At 43.8% G+C, this 20,351-nt stretch overlaps 1 protein-coding gene across 3 annotated transcripts in view; it reads left to right on the top strand.

The window, feature by feature from the left end:
- SAR1A (secretion associated Ras related GTPase 1A) overlaps nucleotides 1-20,351 on the top strand; it is an 83,681-nt gene that overhangs the window by 25,095 nt on the left and 38,235 nt on the right. The window contains exon 1 of one of the 3 annotated variants that reach the window (XM_056530479.1): nucleotides 19,104-19,334. The exons of 1 other annotated variant lie outside the window; for it this stretch is intronic. The gene's annotated coding sequence lies outside the window, so the exon portion shown is untranslated. Of the gene's footprint in view, nucleotides 1-19,103; nucleotides 19,369-20,351 lie in introns of those variants that run through there. One more of the 3 variants, XM_056530478.1, reaches the window with a different exon arrangement.

Raw genomic sequence — 20,351 nt, 5'->3', positions numbered from 1 at the left:
TTCAAAACTAAACTGGTCCCTGAAAAATTCCGATTTTGAAAATTTTGTGAAAAATTGGAAAATTGCTGCTGAACTTTGAAGCCCTCTGATGTCTTCCAAAAGTAAAAACATGTCAACTTTATGATGCAAACATAAAATAGGCATATTGTATATGTGAATCAATATATAATTTATTTAGAATATCAATTTTCCTTATAAGCAGAGAGCTTCAAAGTTAAAAAAAAAATCAAAAATTTAAATTTTTTCATCAAATTTTGGAATTTTTCAACAAGAAATGATGCAAGTATCGACAAAACTTTACCACTATCATAAAGTAGAATATGTCATGAAAAATTTTCTCGGAATCAGAATGAAAAGTAAAAGCATCCCAGAGTTGTTAATGCTTAAAGTGACAGTGACATGTTCAAAAAATGTCCGGGTCCTTAACCCCTTAATGACAATGGACGTAAATGTACGTCATGGTGACGTGGTACTTAACGCACCATGACGTACATTTACAATTTACATTTACAAAATGCTATCAGCAGCCAGGGACCCGCCGGTAATGGCGGACATCCGCGATCGCGCAGATGTCCACCATTAACCCCTCTGATGCCATGATCAATACAGATCACGGCATCTGCGGCATTGCAGTACTTTGAATGGATGATCGGATCGCCTGCGGCGCTGCCGCGGGAATCCAGTCATCCAGCATGGCGGCCGGAGGTCCCCTCATCTGGCTCCGGCTGTCTCCCAGGGTCTTCTGCTCTGGTCTGAGATAGAGCAGACCAGAGCAGAAGATCACCGATAATACTGAGCAGTGCTGTGTCCTATACATAGCACTGCACAGTATTAGCAATCAACTGATTGCAATGAATAGTCCCCTATGGGGACATAAAAAGTGTAAAAAAAAAAAAAAAGGAAAAAATGTAAAATAAAAAAGTAAAGAAATGTGCAAAATCCCCTCCCCCAATAAAAAAGTAAAATGTCCATTTTTCCCATTTTACCCCCAAAAAAGCGTAAAAAAAATAATGAATATACATATTTGGTATTGCCCCATGCAGAAAAGTCTGAACTTTTAAAATATATTGTTAATCATCCCGTACGGTGAACAGCGTAAACGTAAAAAATATTTTAAAAAAGTCCAAAATTGCTGCTTTTTTGTCACATTTTATTCAAAAAAAATTTATAAAAAATTTATAAAAAGTAAATCCTAAGCAAAAGTGATACTGATAAAAACTACAGATCATGGCGCAAAAAAATAGCCCTCATATCGCCCCATATACAGAAAATCGAGAGAGTTATAGGTAGTCAAAATAGGGCAATTTCAAACATACTAATTTTGTTAAAATGGTTTGAGATTTTTTTTAAGCGGTACAATTATAGAAAAGAATATAATCATGGGTATCATTTTAAAAGTATTGACCCACAGAATAAAGAAAACACTTCATTTTTACCAGAAAGTGTACAGCGTGAAAACAAAACCTTCCAAAATATGCAAAATTGCGGTTTTCTTTTCAATTTTCCCACATAAATAATATTTGTTTGGTTGCGCCGTACATTTTATGGTAAAATAAGTGATGTCATTGCAAAGTACAATTGGTGACGCAAGAAACAAGCTCTCATATGGGTCTGTGGATGGAAATATAAGAGAGTTATGATTTTTAGAAGGCGAGGAGGAAAAAACGAAAATGCAAAAATAAAACTGGTCTGGTCCTTAAGGCCAAAATGGGCCTGGTCCTTAAGGGGTTAAGGTATAAATGGGCTGGATCCTTAAGGGGTTAATATATTTATAGTATGGTCATGTTTGATATCATACATATACATTTTGAATCATTAATACTTTATTGCTATCATGCATATTTGCACATAGGTCCGACGCTGTGGTGGTCAGATTTTAAGTTTATACAAATAATTTTCGTTTTAAAATATAGCTTGTGATTTTGGCTGGATGCGCATTTGATACAACAGGTTAGGGACGGCCACACACATCACATTCCCAGGATGATGATTCAGAGAATAGGGTTTGGGGTGGGCATATTTTATAGTTTTGGCTATGCTCTGGGTCATCATTCTGGGAACATAACCTGTTTTATGATTCTACGTCCCACTGTACCCCATTTTAGTAATTTAACCCATGTAACGCTTCTTGAGGGGGGGTCCCACTGTTCTGGCTCCATAGACAGCTATGTAAAAGCTCAAAGCCCCTGACTGTGCTCCTGCTCTTCTGAGATCGGTGTGCACCCGCAGAGCTGTTTACGCCCAGATATGAGGTCGGTCCATACTCCAAAAAAATGTACTTACAAATTTACTGTGACATTTCCTCCTGTTACCACTTGTGAAAATGAAAAATTTAGTGTAACCCCAGCATTTTAGTGTAAAAAAATCGAATTTTTCCTTTTCACATCCCACTTTAATGAACATTTATCAAACACCTGTGGGGTATTAAGGCTCACTGTAGCTGTAGTTTCTAAAATAGGATGCCATGTGTTTTTTTTTTGTTTTTTTATGCTGTTATGGCACCATAGGGGCTTCCTAAATGCAACATGCCCCCCAAAAACCATTTCAGCAAAATTTGCTTTCCAAAAGCCAAATGTGACTCCTCTTCTGAGCATTGTAGTTCGCCACTTGACGTCCACACATGGGGTATTTCCATACTCTGAAGAAATGGGGTTATACATTTTGGGGGGCATTTTCTCCTATTACCCCTTGTAAACATTTAAAATTTGGGGGAAAACCAGCATTTTAGCGAAAAAATTAAATTTACACATCCAACTTTAACGAAAAGTCGTGAAACACCTGTGGGGTGTTAAGGCTCACTGTACTCCTTATAGGGGCCTTGAGGAGTGTAGTTTCCAAAATAGTATGCCAAGTGGGGTGTTTTCTGCTGTTCTGGCACCACTGGGGCTTCCTAAATGCGACATGCCCCCCATTTCAGCTAAATTTGTTTCCAAAAGCCAAATGTGACTCCTCTTCTGAGCATTGTAGTTCGCCTGCAGTGCACTTGATGCCCACACATGGGTTATTTCCATACTCAGAAGAGATGGGGTTACAAATTTTGGGGGGCATTTTCTCCTATTACCCCTTGTAAAAAATTAAAATTTGGGGGAAAACTAGCATTTTTGTGAAAAAAAATAATAATTAACACATCCAACATTATTGAAAAGTCGTCAAACACCTGTGGGGTGTTAAGGCTCCCTGTACCCCTTGTTACGTTCCTTGAGGTGTTTCCAAAATAGTAGGCCAGGTGTTTTTTTTTGCTGTTCTGGCACTATTGGGGCTTCCAAAATGCCACATGCCCCCCAAAAACCATTTCAGAAAAACACACTGTGGCTCCTTCCCTTCTGGGCCTTGTAGTGCACCCACAGAGCACTTGACATACACATATGAGGTATTTCCTTACTTTTAGGAATTTAGGAAGATTTCTCTCCTATTATAAAAATTCATAAACTGGGTCTACAAGAACATGCGAGTGTAAAAAAATTAAGATTTTGAATTTTCTCCTTCAATTTCCTGCTATTCCTGTGAAACACCTAAAGGGTTAACACATTTTACCACTAACATAAAGTAGAATATGTCACCAAAAAAACAATCTCAGATTCAGAATGAAAAGTAAAAGCATCCCAGAGTTATTAATGCTTAAAGTGACAGATGGGGCGTGGCAGGACGCTGAAGGGAGCAGATGCAGGGTTAAAGCTCTCTCCTCCAAACCCTGAACAACGCGGCTCACAGCTACTCTGAACCCCAATGTTTGATCTCCCACCCACAACTATCATTACCCCCAAAAGCTAAGGAGCAATTTGATACCTCTCCCGAATCGATCCGAGCTCTGGGAGGCTGGGAGAGACCTCCGGGAGTCCCACTAGCTCTCGGGAGGACGGTCACCATTATACAACCCCCCTGCCACCATGTATGAAGAAAACTACGCCAGAACACACAGCTGCACAGCTCCTTTATCCCCAAGCTGCATACCGGCAAAGATACCTGCCCTACCTTCTATCCCTGCTTGCTGTCACCTGGATCGGCGGAGAGGCTTGACGGCACCCCTGAACCGGCCCGTGCTCTGGGAGGCTGGAAGAAAACATTTGGGGGTCCTCTGACTCGTGAGAGAGCGGACGCCATTATACAAACCTCCTGCCTGCGCAAGTGACGAGGTCCCTCACCCTCAAGCTGCGCACATAACAGAGACCTTGCTTCATCTACTGCCTGAGCCCGCTGCAACCTGCGGTCCTAAGGTAGGGGCCAATCACACCTCTCTCTTGGATCCCTGCTGCCTCACAGGGGCTCTATCTATATAACTCCTCCGTACCTAGGGGAAAGAACGTCTGCCATCTTAAGAAACCGGGGGCATCCTGGGCCACCTCGCCCATACTCAATACCCTACAAAGGAGAAAGCTCCATACAAGGGGGGAATAATTCAGATATTTTTCATAACGAAATCCTGGCACAAGCTGGACATTACTGCTGGTTTATTGGGCAATGTGTTGTCATTTGACTGACATAACTATATGCATAATTTACTGAATAATAACTAGCAAGTGCACAAGTACTTTCTGTCTATATACTCCATATGGGGCATTAAGAATATAAGCAGTGCTTCTTGCTCCTCATACCTAAGCTCTACTTTATATTGCTGATTGCATATATGAACTTTTATCTCTGAGATATCTACATTGCAATTGCTGAAATTGTCCCTTTGCACAGGAGTGTGACCTGCAAGAACTGATCTCTCCACAAGAGGGCAGCATTGCCATACAGTTGATTTTCCTTATTACATCAGCTTTGACTTCTTACCTGTTCCAGCTTTTAAATAAAAATTGCCTTCCTCATGCCTTATGATAAGCTGTCTATACTTTCATTTTTGGAATTTTAAAATTATGCCCAATAGATGCTCAACAAGAAACCAACCTTTAAAGCTTACAGAATGTAATTCCTTGAGGAACACATCCTCATCCACTGATCTGGCAGCTGAGAGAGAATTCCCTATTCCAACCAAACATACCAATTTTAGTGACAAAATACCTGATCGCTCTTCTTCGGCCACAGAACCGTCTACCACCCCTGACAAGATGTCTTCACAAGACACTGACAAGCCGAAGTTTGCTGATAAAGCGGACACCTCATCCAACATGGAGACTACACTTAGAGCACTCTTTCAAGAGTTCAGGGAATCATTGCAAAACGACTTTATGTCTTCACTTAGTACCCTATCTAAAGAAGTAACTCAAATTGGGGAAAGAACAGCTCACCTGGAAGATAAAATGGAGAAATTTACGGTGGCCCACAATGCTCTTGTGGATCGCCAAAATGAAACCACAGACGATATTTTCTCCATACAACTGAAATTAGCCGACTTGGGGAACAGGTCAAGAAGAAACTATATCCAATTCAGAGGTATTCCGGAAACTGTTACCAACACTGATCTTAAAGAATTTCTTACAGACTACTTCAGTATTCTCTTACCTGAAGCTGACCACCGTGATTTAATAATGGACAGAGTTCACAGGTTACCAAAACCAGCTCATCTTCCTCGTGAAATACCCAGGGATGTTCTTGCAAGGCTACATTTCTATCATATTAAAGAAAATATCCTGAGGGTCTCAAAAAAACCTCCAAGACTACCAGACCGGTTTTCCAATATATCCTTATACGCTGACCTATCAGCCGCTACTCAAAAAATGCAGAAGGCTTTTTCTACTTCCACAAGCATCCTCAGTGAAGAGGGTGTTCCCTACAGGTGGGGATTCCCAGTCATACTGCTGGTGACTAAAAACGGAACTAACCATGCGTTCCTCACACCTAATGAAGCTCTTAATACAATGAAAAAGTGGTTTCCTCAGGTGATCAAATCTTCTATACTGGACCCAGAAAAGCGTGTTTCAGCCTTACATCAGGAATGGACAGCAGTAGGAAACAGAACACCGAAAAATCCTGCTCGCTCTTCCAATGGATCTCAACATCACTCACGATCACCAACTTGAAAGCTCTGGACTGTTTCTGAATGACTGGTGCTTATTTAACCTACCATATCATACTTCTAGAAAAGACGCTACCATGACGTCTATCATATATTACTATTCGGTGCTTATTTCACCTATCTGGAGACACCATGCTCCCAGAAAAGACGCTGCCCTGACATCTCTTCTACATTCAATTTTTCTATTTTTCAAGTTCCTCATGCCTTAGAAGATTGAAAACTTCGAATACATGTGATGCCCACAACTCTATCTTTCGGTACTGGGTGGGAAATGTAATGTATTGCATTAAGCTCTATAGAGCCTGCAAATTTGGTTAATATTGGGATTTTGTAATATTCAGGGTGAGACATGCATACAGTTACAATTAGTTTTTTTTCACCCTCCTGATATCTCGACTTTATTTAACTTGTCCAACCCCTCATTGGCCATAAAGAACCTTTGGGTTCAGGCCTGTTCCAATGGAACACAATTGTTTACGGTTACTCTAGTGTTTTTGTTTAGAAATGCACTGATGATGTTCGTTTGCTGGGCGAGCAAGCTATGTGGGGAAAAGTGTTGTGGATCACATATCTGTAGGGGTGGGAGGCGGTCTTTGGAGGATGGGTCTCTTTGCAGCAATTTACTATATATATAAACTATCGTTCTTAAAATATATACTCTTAATGTTAAGGATCTAAACAGCAATTTTAAACGTAGCCTATTTTTGGAAAGAATGCCGTAAACTCAATTGTGATATTATGTGCGCACAGGAGACACATCTACTGGAGGCTGACATACATAGAATCAAACATAAGAAATTTCCTCACGTTTATTTGACCCCCAATAAAAAGAAGAAAAGGGGAGTGCTCATAGCCATCAAAGACACAGTAGCATTTAAACTAGTTGATGTCTCGTATGACAAATATTCTAGATGTATATTACTAAACTGCGAGATTAACTTTGTGAAATACACCATTGTCGCATTATACGCCTTTAACAAGAAGCAAGGCAAATTTCTTTCTCATATTATACAAGTTGCCTCTAAAAATCAATATGGAGCCCTAATGCTAGTTGGGGATTTCAACAAAGTAATGTCACCTTTATTAGACAAAAATTCCCGTAAACCACATGATAAACATACTGATATTTAAAACATCTTGTTTAGAGAAGATTTATATGACTCATGAAGAGCTCTCGAACAATAGGGACTACACGTTTTTTTCGCATTCCCACAATACTTACTCTCGCATTGACATGATATTGGTCGATAAGTGGCTGCTTCAGAAAGTAATTTCTTCTTCTATTGGAGTGATCAGCTGGTCCGATCATGCACCAGTGACGGCTACAATTACGGAAGAATTTAACAATTCTCCAACTTCATTGTGGAGACTTAACAACTCTCTCCTTTCTGATCTAGCCACATGCACTACTATAGAAAAGGACCTTATAGATTTCTTCTCATTTAATGACCCTAGAGACACTAACATTTTTACCACTTGGTGTGCACACAAAGCAGTCCTAAGGGGCACTTTTCTCAGATTAGCTTCAACCCAAAAGAAAATGAGTGCGATGCTGAGAAGAAAGAAGTTCTGCGGTGGCGCTGCCCTGGATGGCAAGCAAGGTCCGGATATGTAGTTTTTCAACGAAAAAGCATTTATTGAGACATACATAAAGTAATAGACATGTGCAAGACGCGTTTCGAGGGGAGCCCCCTCTTTCTCAATTGCTTGTGGCTAGGTAGCCACACGATGGGGGATGTATGACAGGTTTTTGGCACCAGATGTGGTGGGGAAGGTCAAAGTTCAAAAGGGGAAGTGGTAATGTGATACATCTGGCGTCGCCTGGTCTGCATGACATGTGTAAGATATATTGATTTTCAATATATTACATGGTACAATGGTATAAAATGTACAAAAAAAGAGCCGTGAGTACTCATATTATATATATTAACAACAGGACATTTGAATGTGATGGAAAAACCCGCTGAAAAGAGAGCGACCAATCAGAATTAGGACTGGTATTACGTCACTAATAGCTAGGAGGATTTGGAAGGTAGTGAAAAGTCCGCTGTATGCGCGCGACCAATCAGGGACTGAGATTAGTGTTTAGTCCTCCGCTGTGGTTGGAGCGACCAACCGGAATTCAGGAAATATGTAGCGTCACTGGTTGTCACGCACTGCTCAAAGTAGTGTGATGAAAGAGTAAGGTAGCCAATCATATTGTTATGATGGCTGGACCAATAGGAAGAATGCCGGTATTGGTCCGTAGGTGTACGAAGCCACTGAGGTTTCTTGGCTACCAATCAAGTTAGGAAGCCAAGAAACCTCATTGGCTGCGTACACCTACGGACCAATACCGGCATTGTTCCTATTGGTCCAGCTATCATAACAATATAATTGGCTACCTTACTCTTTCGTCACACTACTTTGAGCAGTGCGTGACAACCAGTGACGCTACATATTTCCTTAATTCCGGTTGGTCGCTCCAACCACAGCGGAGGACTTAACACTAATCTCCGTCCCTGATTGGTCGTCCGCATACAGCTGACATTTCACTACCTTCCAAATCCTCCTAGCTACTAGTGACGTAATACCAGTCCTAATTCTGATTGGTCGCTCTCTTTTCAGCGGGTTTTTCCATCACATTCAAATGTCCTGTTGTTAATATATATAATATGAGTACTCACGGCTCTTTTTATGTACATTTTATACCATTGTACCATGTAATATATTGAAAATCAATATATCTTACACATGTCATGCAGACCAGGCGACGCCAGATGTATCACATTGACACTCCCCCCTTTGAATTTTGACCTTCCCAACCACATCTGGCGCCAAAAACCTGGCATATATCCCCATCGTGTGTCTACCTAGCCACATGCAATTGAGAAAGGGGGGGCTCCCCTCGAAACGCGTCTTACACATGTCTATTACTTTATGTATGTCTCAATAAATGCTTTTTCGTTGAAAAACTACGTATCCGGACCTTGCTTGCCATCCAGGGCAGCGCCACCGCAGAACTTCTCTCTTCTCAGCATCGCACTCTCTCCCTGCTGACTCCCGAGTGGTGACCGGCCGTTGCTGTAGGCTGCAGCCAAGGATTCCAGCAAAGACTACCCTTATTAAGGGTGACACGCATAAAACCAAGATTTGCACAAGGTGAGCAAATCCACATATCCTTTATTCGGGCCATCCAACCCCACGGAATTACGCGAGGCACCGTCCTCCCCTTTTTTTCTCTTTTTTCGCGAAAGAAAATGAGACTTAGTAAAACGACTGACCTCCTTAAAGGAGTAGTCCAGTGGTGAACCCAGTGGTGAACAACTTATCCCCTATCCTAAGGATAGGGGATAAATTTGAGATCGCGGGGGGTCCGACCGCTGGGGCCCCCTGCGATCTCCTGTACGGAGCCCCGACAGCCCGCGGGAAGGCCAGATAGCGGGTGTCGACCTCCGCACGAAGTGGCGGCCGACACGCCCCCTCAATACAACTCTATGGCAGAGCCGGAGCGCTGCCTTCGGCAATCTACGGCTCTGCCATAGGGATGTATTGAGGGGGCGTGTCGGCCGCCGCTTCATGCGGAGGTCGACACCCGCTATCTGGCATTCGTACAGAGAGGTCGCAGGGGGCCCCAGCGGTCAGACCCCCCCACGATCTCAAACTTATCACCTATCCTTAGGATAGGGGATAAGTTTTTCACCACTGGACTACCCCTTTAAGAAAATAAAAACCTTAGAGGATACACACAATACCACAAGGGACCCTAAAATATTACAAGAATTAACCACACTTAGATTCCAATTACACCAACTTCTTCACTATAAATATGATTTCTATCTCAAACAAATGAAAAATAGGTTCTATTGGCAGGGAAATAGAGCAGACAAACTTCTTGCCAATCGATTCAAAACTAAAATGGCTAAATCTAAAATCCCTTTCATACTTAACAAACGGGGAGAGAGGATTGTGAATCCCCAAGAGATCGTGAATGTTTTCGCTGACTTTTATAACGATCTATACAATTTGAGATCTGATACTTCGACGCCTCAACCTCGACAATTATCTATACAATCTTTTTTGGACGGTCTCAACCTCCCTAAAATAGATACACACACATTAAATTCACTGAATAAACCCATCTCTGAGGTAGAACTTTCCAATGCAATCTCCTCACTGAAACCCAATAAGTCCCCTGGACCTGACAGAGTCACTGGAGAATATTATAAAACTTTCCGGCCTGCCCTTTGCCCCCCATCTATTAGATACCTTTAATGACATTTTTCTTACAGGTGCTATCCCACCCGAGATGCTTAAAGCCATTATTCTTACACTCCCCAAACCAGGTAAACCACCAGACAAACCTGAAAACTTTAGGCCAATTTCTTTATTAAATGTAGATCTGAAATTATGTGCTAAGATATTGGCTAATCATATTAATACCATTCTCCCTTCACTGATTAAAAATGATCAGTTAGGCTTCATAAAACACAGACAAACGACTGACGGTACGAGACGTTTTATTGACCTGATACCGTATTTATCGGCGTATAACACGCACTTTTTAGGCTAAAATTTTTAGCCTAAAGTCTGTGTGCGTGTTATACGAAGATACACCCCCAGGAAAGGCAGGGGGAGAGAGGCCGTCGCTGCCCGCTTCTCTCCTCCTGCCTTTCCTGGGGTCTAGAGCGCTGCTGTCGGCCCTTTTCACCCCCTGGTTATCGGCGCCGCTGCCCGTTCTGTCCCCCTGACTATCGGTGCCGGCGCCGATAGCCAGGGAGAGAGAAGCGGCGCCGACAGCCAGGGGGAGAGAAGGGGCAGCGGCACCCATTGCCGGCGCCGCTGCCCCGTTGCCTCCCCCCATCCCCGGTGGCATAATTACCTGAGTCGGGTCCGCGCTGCTTCAGGCCTCCGTCGTGCGTCCCCGGCGTCAGAGCGCTGCGCCGTGCATAGCAACGACGCTGGGGACGCACGACGGAGGCCTGGAGCAGCGCGGACCCGACTCAGGTAATTATGCCACCGGGGATGGGGGGAGGCAACGGGGCAGCGGCGCCGGCAATGGGTGCCGCTGCCCCTTCTCTCCCCCTGGCTGTCGGCGCCGCTTCTCTCTCCCTGGCTATCGGCGCCGGCACCGATAGTCAGGGAGACAGAACGGGCAGCGGCGCCGATAACCAGGGGGTGAAAAGGGCCGACAGCAGCGCTCTAGACCCCAGGAAAGGCAGGGGGAGAGAAGCGGGCAGCGACGGCCTCTCTCCCCCTGCCTTTCCTGGGGGTATATCGGGGTATACACGCGCACACACGCACACTCATTTTATCATGGATATTTGGGTAAAAAACTTTTTTTACCCAAATATCCTTGGTAAAATGAGGGTGCGTGTTATAGGCCGGTGCGTGGTATACCCCGATAAATACGGTATATCACGTCGAAACTTGTCAGGTGCCTTCTTTGCTCCTTACGCTTGATGCGGAGAAGGCATTGGACAGGGTACATTGGGGGTACTTAGATGCAGTGTTAGCTAGATTTGGGCCCACACTACTCAAGACTCTATATCTACCAATGTTATGCTAGGATTAATTTATTGTCATTTTCAGTGTACCTGTTGCTTTAAAGGGGTACTGCGGTGGAAAAATTTTTTCTTTAAATCAACTGGTGCCAGAAAGTTAAACAGATTTGTAAATGACTTCTATTAAAAAATCTTTATCCTTCCAGTACTTTTTAGCAGCTGTTTGCTACAGAGGAAATTCTTTTCTTTTTGTCTTGTCCACAGTGCTCTCTGCTGACACCTGATGCCCGTATCAGGAACTGTCCAGAGCAGGAGAAAATCCCCATTGCAAACCTATCCTGCTCTGGACAGTTCCTGACACGAACAGAGGTGTCAGCAGAGAGCACTGTGGACAAGACAAAAAAGAAATTCAAAAAGAAAATAATTTCCTCTGTAGCATGCAGCTGCTAAAAATACTGGAAGGGTAAAGATTTTTTAATAGAAGTAATTTACAAATCTTTTTAACTTTCTGGCAACAGTTGATTTAAAAAAAAAAATGTTGAGCTGTAACAGATTTTATCATCTGTCCTGCCTCAGTAAAATCAGTGTTTCCGTAACCTTGTGTCGGAGTACTTATTGCCCAGTGCCTGGCCCAGGAGAAGCTGGCTCAACCTCGGGTAGTGTATAGGTTAACCACACCCTGGCGTTACGAAAAGGTTAATTGCACATTACCCTCACCTGACACCGCATAAGTCCTTCCTTTATATTTCCATTCATTCGAATACACTTCTGGCTTCTGCAGCGGCAGTTTAAAAAAAAATAAAAAATGCCATATAAAAACCTGTGTGGAAATAGACTGAGAGTTGTAGTTTTGCATCCACTGGGATAGGGGATTAAGGGCTGGAGTACTCCTTTAACCCCTTGGGGACCGAACCCATTATGACCCTAAGGACCAGAGCGTTTTTTGCACATCTGACCACTGTGACTTTAAACATTAATAACTCTGGGATGCTTTTACTTATCATTCTGATTCCGAAATTGTTTTTTCGTGACATATTTTACTTTAACATAATGGTACATTTTTGTGGTAGCTTGCATCCTTTCTTGGTGAAAAATCCCAAAATTTGATGAAAAATGAGAAAATTTTGCATTTTCCTAACTTTGAAGCTCTCTGCTTGTAAGGAAAATGGATATTCCACATACATGTTTTTATTCACATATACAATATGTCTACTTTATGTTTGCATCATAAAGTTGACATGTTTTTACTTTTGTGAGACATCAGAGGGCTTCAAAGTTCAACAGCAATTTTCCAATTTTTCACAAAATTTTCAAACTCACTGGCCCTGATTTATCAATCTGTCTGAGACAGAAACTGGAGTGATTTTCCCAAGAAACCAATCACTGCTCAGCTTTCATTTTACCAGAGCTCCCTAAAATATAAAACATGAGCTATGATTGGTTGCTTGGAAAAATCACTCCAGTTTCTGTCTCAGACGGATTGATAAATAAGGGCCACTATTTTTCAGGGACCAGTTTAAAAGTGGATTTGAAGGGTCTTCAAAACTGCACCCCCCCCCCCCCCCAAAGTATTCAAAATTACATTCAGTCAGTGTTTTAACCCTTTAGGTGTTTCACAGGAGTAGCAGCAAAGTGAAGGAGGAAATTCACAATCTTAATTTTTTACACTTGCATGTTCTTATATTTTTGAATTTTTATAAGAGGTAAAAGGAGAAAAATGTTACTTGTATTTGTAGCCCAATTTCTCTCGAGTAAGTACATACCTCATATGTCTATGTTAAGTGTTCGGCGGGCACAGTAGAGGGCTCAGAAGGGAAAGAGCGACAAGGGGATTTTGGAGAGTACGTTTTTCTGAAATGGTTTTTGGGGGGCATGTCGCATTTAGGAAGCGCCTATGGTGCCAGGACAGCAAAAAAAAAAACACATGGCATACCATTTTGGAAACTACACCTCTTGAGGAATGTAACAAGGCATAAAGTGAGCCTTAATACCCCACAGGGGTTTCACGACTTTTGCATATGTAAAAAACATTTCACTATCAATGTTGGTTTTCCCCCAAACGTCACATTTTTGCAAGGGTTAATAGCAGAAAAGACCCCCCAAAATTTGTAACCCCATCTCTTTTGAGTATGGAGGTACCCCACGAGTGGACCTGAAGTGCACTGCGGATGAACTACAATGCTCAGAAGAGAAGGGGTCATATTTGGCTTTTTGAGAGCAAATTTTGCTCGGGGGGCATGTCGCATTTAGGAAGCCCCTATGGTGCCAGAACAACAAACAAAAAACACATGGCATACCATTTTGAAAACTAGACCCCTTGGGGAACGTAACAAGGGGTAAAGTAAGCCTTAATACCCCACAGGTGTTTTACAACTTTTGCATATGTAAAAAAAAAATTCACTAAAATGTTGGTTCCCCCCCAAATTTCACATTTTTGCAAGGGTTAATAGCAGAAAAGACCCCCCAAAATTTGTAACCCCATCTCTTCTGAGTATGGAAGTACCCCATAAGTGGAGCTGAAGTGCACTACGGGCGAACTACAATGCTCAGAAGAGAAGTAGTCACATTTGGCTTTTGGAGAGAAAATTTAGCTTGGGGGGCATGTCGCATTTAGGAAGCCCCTATGGTGCCAGGACAGCAAAAAAAAAAAAAAACACATGGCATACCGGCATACCACTTTGGAAACTAGTCTCCTTGGGGAACGTTACAAGGGGTACAGTGAGCATTTACCCCCCCACTGGTGTTTGACAGATCTTTAGAACAGTGGGCTGTGGAAATGAAAAATTTAATTTTTCATTTTCACAGATGACTTTTCCAGAGCTCTGTCAGACACCTGTGGGGTGTAAATTCTCACTGCACCCCTCATTACATTCCGTGAGGGGTGTAGTTTCCAAAGTGGGGTCACATGTGGGTGTTTTTTTATTTTTTTGCTTTTGTCAGAACCGCTGTAACAATCAGCCACCCCTGTGCAAATCACCTCAAATGTACATGGTGCACTCTCCCTTCTGAGCCTTGTAGTGCGCCCGCAGAGCACTTTGCGCCCACATATGGGGTATCTCCGTACTCAGGAGAAATTGCGTTACAAATTTAGTGGGGCTTTTTTCCCTTTTACCGCTTGTGAAAATGAAAAGTATAGGGCAACACCAGCATGTTAGTGTAACATTTTTAATTTTTTTACACTAACATGCTGGTGTAGACCCCAGCTTCACCTTTTCATATGGGGTTAAACGAGAAAAAGCCCCCCCAAAATTTGTAAGGCAATTTCTCCCGAGTACGGCGATACCCCATATGTGGCCCTAAACTGTTGCCTTGAAATACGACAGGGCTCCAAAGTGAGAGCGCCATGTGCATTTAAGGCCTAAATTAGTGATTTGCATAGGGGTGGACATAGGGGTATTGTACGTCAGTGATTCCCAAACAAGGGGCCTCCAGCTGTTGCAAAACTCCCAGCATGCTTGGACAGTCAATGGCTGTCCGACAATACTGGGAGTTGTTGTTTTGCAACAGCTGGAGGCTCTGTTTTGGAAACAGTGCCGTACCAGACGGTTTAAATTTTTATTGGGGAGGGGGGCTGTGTAGGGGTATGTGTATATGTAGTGTTTTTTTACTTTTTATTTTGTGTTAGTGTAATGTAGTGTTTTTAGGGTACAGTCACACGGGCAGGGTTATGTTGGGAGTTGTAGTTTTGCAACAACTGGACACTGATTGGGAAACATTGTCTGTTTCCAAACTCAGTGTTTCCCAACCCGTGTGCCTCTAGCTGTTGCAAAACTATAACTCCAAGCATGCACTGATAGACCATGCATGCTGGGAGCTGAAGTTTTGCAATAGCTGGAGTTCCAACTACAATTCCCAGCATGCCCTTTGGTAGTCTGATCATGCTGGGAGTTGTAGTTTTGCAACAGCTGGAAGCTAATTTTTTCTATGTCGGTACTGACAGGTTAGTGCAGGGGCACTGATGACAGATTTCCTTTAACCCCTTAAGGACAATAGATGTACTCCTACGTCCCCGTTCCCGAGTCCTTAAGGACCAAGGACGTAGGAGTACGTCCTGTCCATTCCCGGCCCCCCGCTGCTAGCCGGAGGGGAGCCGGTGCCTGATGCCTGCTGAAATCGTTCAGCAGGCATCGCGGCATATCGCCCAAGGGGGTCATTATGCCCCCCCATGTCGGCGATGGCCGCAGATCGCTGGACAATTCAGTCCAGCGATCTGCGGCGATTCCGGGTCCATCGGGTCTCCAGTGACCCGGAATTACTGGCTGATCCGAACAGCCATAGCCAGCAGGGGTGAGGTGGCCTGCTGCGGGTGCCCCTCTTATGCAACAGCAGGAGGCAGACCACCACAACTCCCAGCATTCCCTTATGGGCATGCTGGGACTTATAGTTTTGCAACAGCTGGAGGCACATTTTTTCTATGGAAAAGTGTACCTTCAGCTGTTGTATAACTACAACTCCCAGCTAGCACAATCAGCTAAAGTGCATGCTGGGAGTTGTAGTGGTGCATCTGCTGGTTGCATAACTACAACTCCCAGCATGCCCGTTGGCTGTCGGTGACTGCTGAGAGTTGTAGTTTTGCAACAGCTGAAGGCACACTGAGTTAAGTAGCAAACCAGTGTGTCTCCAGCTGTTGCATAACTACAATCCCCAGCCAAAGTAGTATGCCTCCAGCTGTTGCATAACTACAAGACCCAGCATGTCCTTCCGCTGTCCGTACATGCTGGGGGTTGTAGCTTTTTCAACAGCTGAAGGCACACTGTTTGCAAAACACTGAGTTTGTTACCAAACTCGGTGTTTCACAACCAGTGTGCCTCCAGCTGTTGCAAAACTACAACTCCCAGCATGCACTGATAGACTGTACATGCTGGGAGTTGTAGTTTTGCAACAGCTGGATGTTTCTCCCCGCCAATGTGAATGTACAGGGTACACTCACATGGGCGGAGGTTTACAGTAAGTATCCGGCTGCAAGTTTGAGCTGGGGCAAATTTTATGCCGCAGCTCAAACTGCCAGCGAGAAACTACTGTGAACCCCCGCCCGTGCGACTGTACCCTAAAAACACTACACTACACTAACAAAAAATTTAATTAAAAGTAAAAAACACTACATATACACATACCCCTACACAGCCCCCCTCCCCTCCCCAATAAAAATGAAAAACGTCTGGTACGCCACTGTTTCCAGAATGGAGCCTCCAGCTGTTGCAAAACAACTACTCCCAGTATTGCCAGACTGTATTGACAGCCACTGACTGTCTAGGCATGCTGGGAGTTTTACAACAGCTGGAGGCACCCTGTTTGGGAATCACTGGCGTAGAATACCCCTATGTCCACCCCTGTGCAAGTCCCTAATTTAGGCCTCAAATGCACATGGCGCTCTCCCTTTGGAGCCCTGTCGTATTTCAAGGCAACAGTTTAGGGTCACATATGGGGTATCGCCGTACTCGGGAAAAATTGTGTTACAAATTTTGGAGGGTATTTTCTGCTATTACCCTTTTTTAAAATGTTAAATTTTGGGGAAAACAAGCATTTTAGGTAAAAAAAAAATATTTTTTTTTTTTACATATGCAAAAGTCGTGAAACACCTGTGGGGTATAAAGGTTCACATTACCCCTTGTTACGTTCCCCGAGGGGTCTAGTTTCCAAAGTGGTATGCCATGTGTTTTTTTTTGCTGTTCTGGCACCATAGGGGCTTCCTAAATGTGGCATGCCCCCAGAGCAAAATTTGCTTTCAAAAAGCCAAATGTGACTCCTTCTCTTCTGAGACCTGTAGTGCGCCAGCAGAGCACTTTTCACCACCATATGGGGTGTTTTCTGAATCGGGAGAAATTGGGCTTCAAATTTTGGGGGGTATTTTCTGCTATTACCCTTTTTAAAAATGTAAAATTTTTGTGAATCCAAGTATTTTAGGTAAAACATTTTTTATTTTTTTTTTACATATGCAAAAGTCGTGAATCACCTGTGGGGTATTAAGGTTCACATTACCCCTTTTTACGTTCCCCGAGGGGTCTAGTTTCCAAAATGGTATGCCATGTGTTTTTTTTTTTTTTGCTGTCCTGGCACCATAGGGGCTTCCTAAAGGTGACATGCCCCCCAAAAACCATTTGTCGCTCCTTCCCTTCTGAGCCCTCTACTGCGCCCGCCGAACAATTAACAGACATATGAGGTATGTGCTTACTCGAGAGAAATTGGGTTTCAAATACAAGTAAAAATGTTCTCCTTTTTACCCCTTGCAAAAATGTAAAAATTGGGTCTACAAAAACATGCGAGTGTAAAAAATGAAGATTTTGAATTTTCTCCTTCACTTTGCTGCTATTCCTGTGAAACACCTAAAGGGTTAATACACTTACTGAATGTCATTTTGAATACTTTGGGGGGTGCAGTTTTTATAATGGGGTCTTTCATGGGGAATTTCTAATATGAAGACCCTTCAAATCCACTTCAAAACTGAACTGGTCCATGAAAAATAGTGAGTTTGAAAATTTTGTGAAAAATTTCAAAATTGCTGCTGAACTTTGAAGCCCTCTGGTGTCTTCCAAAAGTAAAAACATGTCAATTTTATGATTCAAACATAAAGTAGACATATTGTATATGTGAATCAATATGTAATTTATTTGGAATATCCATTTTCCTTACAAGCAGAGAGCTTCAAAGTTAGAAAAATGCTAAATTTTTTCATCAAATTTGGGGATTTTTCACCAAGAAAGGATGCAAGTTACCATAAAATTTTACCACAAAGTTAAAGTAGAATATGTCAAGAAAAAACAATCTCGGAATCAGAATGATAACTAAAAGCATTCCAGAGTTATTAATGTTTAAAGTGACAGTGGTCAGATGTGCAAAAAACGCTCTAGTCCTTAAAGGAGTAGACCAGTGGTGAACAACTTAAGATAGGGGATAAGTTGCAGATCGCGGGGGGTCCGACTGCTGGGGCCCCCTGCGATCTCCTGTACGGAGCCCCGACAGCCTGCGGGAAGGGGGAGTGTCGATCTCCCTACGAAGCGGCGGCCGACACGCCCCCTCAATACAACTCTATGGCAGAGCCGAAGCGCTGCCTTCGGCAATCTCCGGCTCTGCCATTGAGATGTATTGAGGGGGCGTGTCGGCCGCCGCTTCGTGCGGGGGTCTACACCCGCTATCTGGGCGGAGAGCCAGGGCCCCGTACAGAGAGATCGCAGGGGGCCCCAGTGGTCGGACCCCCGCAATCTCAAACTTATCCCCTATCCTTAGGATAGGGGATAAGTTTTTCACCACTGGACTACTCCTTTAAGGTGTAAAATAGCCTGGTCCTTAAGGGGTTAACATACTGAACAAACATTTCAGCTGTTGTGTTCAGGTTTTTAGTTTGCTTTGGAAATACCATGACATACTTATTATAGAGTAGCCCTTAAAGTTAACCACAGTGCAGAGTACATTAATGAGAAATGCTAATTAAATGAGTCCATAAATACTCTTTATATTACAAGTTCCAGGCAGTAAACAGGTGACGTAGATGTGACGTAAACGCCTTCACTCCTGCTTCCAAGAATAAAGGAAAAATAAGAACTCGGGAACTCCCTGTGACATTCTAATCACTACGTCATCACTGAGTCACATGACCCCAGAAGAGCCACGCAGCCGAACCACTCTCATAGCCTCAGGCTTGCACTTCTTGCCTGCGTCGACGGGCGACACGCATACTTATAGTTAGTGCGCACGCGCAGTCTATACTCTAACGTTGGCCAAACCCCACGCGCGTGCGCAGTCTAGCCAGACGAAGCTTCTCTCCCTCCTGCTGTCAGTCCGGGCTGCCCTTTTTGCTACGTATTTCCGGTGTGCGGTGTCTGTTCTTTTACTAGCTAGTGTCCAAGGCCCCGGGCCGGGAGAAGAGGAGGAGTCGCCGCCGCTGTTGCCGCCACCGGGTACGAAAGGGGAGAAGCGGAGAGACGGGAGGAGGTAATGTGAACTGTGCTCTGGGCGGGAAGTGGTCGCCGAACATGATCGGGAAGACAAGTGGTGCGGAGGCCTCGCAGGGCTGGGGCTGACAAACGGGGAGACGACTGTGTGGGGGACAGCAGCCCCCTGACTGTGACACGGAGGGGGCGGCACATACAATCAGCCCTGTACACACCTCACGATAGGCTTACAGTGCGGCGGATCCTAATGCTGCTGCTATGTGTGTCCGGGGCTATGGCCTCTGACATTAGAGAAATAGCTGGACATATGTCACTGCCTGGCATAGTATGTGATGGCTCCACCATTGTGCTTGACAGTATGTGTCTTGTAGCTCTCCAGCTGGCTGATGTGTGCCCTCTCTATTGTAGTACCCAGGTGAATGTGCCTAACTGTATGATCAGCAGGTCTGTGTCTGTTCATCAGTGTCTGATCAGTGAGCCTGTGTCTGATCAGTGAGCCTGTGTCTGTATGTCAGTGTCTGATCACCGTGTCTGATCAGTGAGCCTGTGTCTGTATATCAGTGTCTGATCAGTGAGCCTGTGTCTGTATGTCAGTGTCTGATCACCGGGTCTGCATGTCAGTGTCTGATCAGTGAGCCTGTGTCTGTATATCAGTGTCTGATCAGTGAGCCTGTGTCTGTATATCAGTGTCTGATCAGTGAGCCTGTGTCTGTATATCAGTGTCTGATCAGTGAGCCTGTGTCTGTATATCAGTGTCTGATCGCCGGGTCTGCATGTCAGTGTCTGATCAGTGAGCCTGTGTCTGTATATCAGTGTCTGATCAGTGAGCCTGTGTCTGTATATCAGTGTCTGATCAGTGAGCTTGTGTCTGTATATCAGTGTCTGATCACTGGGTCTGCATGTCAGTGTCTGATCAGTGAGCCTGTGTCTGTATATCAGTGTCTGATCAGTGAGCCTGTGTCTGTATATCAGTGTCTGATCACCGGGTCTGCATGTCAGTGTCTGATCAGTGAGCCTGTGTCT

This window comes from Hyla sarda, chromosome 7 (assembly GCF_029499605.1).
Source record: "Hyla sarda isolate aHylSar1 chromosome 7, aHylSar1.hap1, whole genome shotgun sequence".
Classification (NCBI taxonomy): Eukaryota; Metazoa; Chordata; class Amphibia; order Anura; family Hylidae; genus Hyla; species Hyla sarda.
The sequence above is the reverse complement of the archived record's forward strand: the minus strand, read 5'-3'. Positions and strand labels throughout refer to the sequence as shown.